The sequence below is a fragment of the Engystomops pustulosus genome, chromosome 2 (genome assembly GCF_040894005.1).
Source record: "Engystomops pustulosus chromosome 2, aEngPut4.maternal, whole genome shotgun sequence".
Taxonomy (NCBI): Eukaryota; Metazoa; Chordata; class Amphibia; order Anura; family Leptodactylidae; genus Engystomops; species Engystomops pustulosus.
Window position 1 is genome coordinate 124,088,948 of NC_092412.1, and position 4,876 is coordinate 124,093,823.

The following is a 4,876-nucleotide window of genomic DNA, read 5'->3' on the forward strand; positions in this document are numbered from 1 at the left end:
TGATCTGCAATTTTCTTGGAATTCACTCAGACCTGTAGTAGTCACTTGATCTTTGAACTTGCAGTGCATTCTAGACAGCTAAGCTATCATATGGCCAACAGCTATCTTTACTGATTTCTGCTTGGGGGGGGGGGAGCATCTGCCAAATTCATATCTGCTGGCATTCCATTCCAATTTTGACTCTTATCAGACTCTGGCACTTTTGGCCTTCAGAACACAGCCGCTGTCAAATTGTTATAGCTGCAAGTCGTTCATTTTTCCTTGTATGTAGCTGGGTGAGAGCCTGTTTTTTTTTGGGGGGGGGCGGGGGGGGAACCATGTACTTTGTTTGAATATTACCTGTTTGAGTTATTTTGTGATTTAACATATGACATAAATCAGTGATTTTCAACCTGTGTGCCGCGACACATGGTCGGGTGTGCTGCGGGGAAAGTTCCCCAAACTATGGTGCCCCCTGTGTTTTGTTTCCCAGAGAAATGTAACATGAGAAATACTATAGTCATGAGGCTGTAGTACTACAAGTACCAGCTTATATGCTGAGTATATGAGCTGGCACTTGTACTCTGGCCTCATGGCCATAGTACTTCTCATTGTACCCCTTTATTTTGCAGTATATGAGCCACAAAATAATCAGCACCATATACTAAAAACAGGGAGAAACTGAGAACTGTTGAGGAAGAGCTTTGTGTGTCTTTCCACCATTCCTGCCAGGATATCCCTTTTGTGTTTATCGAAACAGGCCCAGGTTTCACACTGAGTGAGTAAAATAAATTTAGAATCTATATTATTAACTATATGTATAATATGACTGTTTAGTGTCATTTTGCGCTATTTTGGTTGGTGGTGTGCCCCAGGATTTTCTAAGTATAAAAAGTGTGCCGCGGCTCAAAAAAGGTTGAAAATCACTGACATAAATAACATTTAGGCAGCCCAAACTGCTTGGGTAGTTTGCCTGTGTATAGTGCAGAGTGTGCCAGATTCAGGATTTCTGGCACATGTTCTTCCTGAATCCGGTGCTCCCTGCACTGCCCCAACAACTTTTTTTGGTGCACCTTTAACATGGGGCATGCAACACACTTTTGTCAAACTTTGCATGATAAATGTGGTGCACGTCCGACTAATCATCAGAATGCCCATTTCAGTGACGAAATGTGTCGCATGCAGCTGCGACACAAAAGGGTGGCGTGGACACTTCTTAAATACATGTGCAAGGTCCTTAGTAAAGGACTGTGCAGATCAGTATAATTTCTACACCTAAGGCTACATTAACACGACGATATGCCTGCGGTACTGTAGTGCTGTTCACCCCGCCCCTCTATGTCCTATCTTTTCCCTGGCTACGAACGATGCTGCACGCCCATTGCCATCTATGGGGGACTTATATACCGTGTATATATGTCGGCCGTATATACATCCCCCATACGGCAGTGTGAATGTAGCCTAATTAAAATATTTTGTTTTGCTGGTATTATTTTTGTGTGCCGTTAATTTCATTAGTGACATTTGGGGGGGGGGGGGGGGCATGTACGATCTTTCTAATCACTTACTGTAACATTCATTTGGGAAATGAATTGACATAGTTTCTGGGCTATATGGTTTACAGAGCGGGTTTTAGGAAAGTGCCCCCGGCAACACATACTACTTACAATATTAAGCTTTGTCTGTGAGGTAGCTGCAAACAACATCTAACTCATAGCCCCCATTGACTTCTATTGGACACATTCGTGATGCAGTGCATGCACCATGAGGAACCGTGAATCACTGCAATGGGAACATGCCAGCCACGGCACCACAGAATATAGGCTGAGTCCGCCACCAGCAACTCTCCTGCAGCGCATGTGCAACACAGCAGTACCCTGCTTCTAATAAACCTACTTAAGGAAAAAAGACAAAAAAAACACATTAGGCAGTTGTGTTTCTACATTTATTTTATACCAAAAATTATATGCAACAAGAAAAAAAAAAAATCTTACATATTTACATGACGCTCTTTACACAAACATTGAAACAAAGCCCTGAACTCGACTGACATAGGGCCGGTAGTAGAACTGTAGAAGACCATCTCAATTTAGTTGTTTACTCTGGAGTTAAATACAGTAGTTTGTACATTCTGAAAATACATTTCCGTATACAGACATATAATATTTGTCCATGCTCTGAATAGTTTTAGATTTAGCTACATTGCCCTGGTCCCTTTTTTCAGGAAGAAAGTTTTTCTGTAGAGATACCTGCAATAGTTTAGCACCAGCAGGGACATGCAGCCAGATTCACCTGTGTATGATTGAGATGGGAAATAAAATTATATTCTGCTGGGTAGTATGGTAAAAATAGAAGTAACACAATTGTTGGATATTTATCACCAAGTTGTTTGATGAGAATGGAATCTTGAACATGTTTTGTAGAAAAATATAACATACTGCAGATGTACAATTTGTATTTTCTAAAAGATCCAGAAAATAGTCTGCTTAGGGCCTGGCTATTACTGTATCACAGGACAGCAATGCCCGATCACTCACAATAGACATCATCGATTGTAATGGCAATGGTCAGGATACTGTCAATTTATCTGACAAAATAGCACAGCCTGCTGCATTATTTTGTCTTTTTTTTTCTGGAATCTGGAAAGACCGAGGCACTTTATGGAGCCTCAAACACTGGTTTGAACACGCTTTAGGCCAGTTTCCGCTTCCCCTCTGTAAAATATTTGTTGACCATATTTAAAAAACTGAGCACTGTGCAGGGATCCGGTTGTACAGCATCACTGTGGGACTTTGGTCCTATACTGTAAGCATGTTCTCAGAACAAGATATAACAGTATATACTTTACTGACCAAACATGGCCATGTAAAGCCGGCCGCCTGGTATGATTTAAGGTGGCCATTGCTTTATAAAGTGGTCTTGCTGGATCTCTTGGTCCATGGCTCCCCCTTTCCAAAGATATGTCATACAATGTTATATTAACAAGGGTACAAGAATATGCTTCCAAGAATTCTATCACCTATAGTACAGCACAACAATCCCAATGGTGACAGCACACAGATGCAAAGGTAAGTGGTAACTGAGGTTGTTGGAGTCAGTGTCTAAATGTGGTCACCATTTGTTTGTCGTCATCTGGGCTCTACAAAGCATGCAGTTTGTGCGGTAGATTCCAAATGACTGTCTTTACACAGTCATTTCTAACCAGATTATTATTTTTGGATGAGCATTTTGATAAAATAGCAGACTATATATTTTAAGTCTGACTTACTATGCTGTAGTCTGGTTCACGTGCTGACTTTTATTTGTTTACAGCAGCACCTGTGTTAATAGCACAGCAGCCAGTATGTAATATTGCTAAACTCTTGTACATGAAAGTCTATAGGGGATCAGAAGTGTAAAAGAAACCCCTTGATGCAGGCGTGAACTGGGCCTTGAACACAGCATTGCTGAGGTGTATAAATGGACACATTGCAATGGGGGAAGAGTAGAGCATACCACTTGATGAGGCAGTGGGTCCGACAACCTTTTTTTTTTTTTCCTTGTATTAACTATTTCCCCACATTGAGCTCTTTGGTAAATTACTGTATAGTCTGTCGGGGTTATCTTTATGGTACAAAAAGATCAAATATAATAAAGGGAATTCTAACATAGCATACAAGCTGAAGGATACAATATTTTCTTGTGGGTATTCAGTTTTTAACATCTTGGTTTTATTTGCTGTAGAAAACAAGCCTCAAAACATTTTTCAGCAGCAATTCCCATAAAATATATACAGGCAGTCCCCAGGTTTCATAAAAGTTCTGTAGGTTTGTTCTTAAGTTGAGTCTGTATGTAAGTCAGAACTGTATACTTTATTATTGTAACCCCAGTTTGTAACCATTTTTTGGTCTCTGTGACAATTGTATTTTAAAAATGTTGGGTTGTCATAAGAACCGGGATAAACAAATCTTAATTACAGGCACCATTGATAACTGTTAAAGCTGTTTATTGTAGCCTAGGACTAAAGTACAGTAAATTACCAAAATCCAGAGGTCTGTTTGTAACTAAGGGTCGTATGTAAGTGAGGTGTTCTTAGGTAGGGGACCGCCTGTATTACACATTAGTACAGTAAGCATTCTATAGGATTGGATTCTTCCCTACCAGATGAATTGGGTATGAGAGGAAGACACAGACTGCAATCACACATTCCATTAACTCAAACGCATCAGAGTGGCTGAGAAGAAGAGCTTTGCCCAATTACATTGCGGTCAACATTGCGTTTACCAAACACACGCGACTGTAGATCTAGAGTCTGGTGCTTCCCTAACAATTTCTATATGTTTGTACGTGCGGATGCCAACAATTGGATACCAAAAAAATTAAACTAGCAATAATAAAAAAAACCCCAGCATCCACTTCTATACTGCTATCTGCCATTGTCTGAGAATACAGAGATATGTATATGTATTATATACATAAATATACACACTATTCAGGCTATTGCTGAGGCAGGGATTCTAGTAACAGAGGGAATTTGATTCCATAGTGTTTTCATATATCCTGGTAACTTCCAAGCCTTCCGTCTCTATAGACATGGTGCCTTAATACAATTAGATAAAAACTAATTGTTGTAGGAAATACTGAGCAGATCAGTTGTAAGTCTCTGGCAGCATCATTTTAGCATCATGTAGAAAGTGATAGGACATGGCAGGTATGTTGTAGTTGTATAAGCAAAGCTCAGAATCCTGCTGTTCACTGAAGATGGAGTATTTCTCAATTTTCCCCAAATAAAGACCCATAATAATAGGCCTTTTACAAATATCCTACCAGTTAGCACCACTTGACATTTTCTGTCCTCATATAGCGCTCATCAGCCCCAGAATTGGAGGGCAAAAACCCTCAGGACCTTTTCTGATGG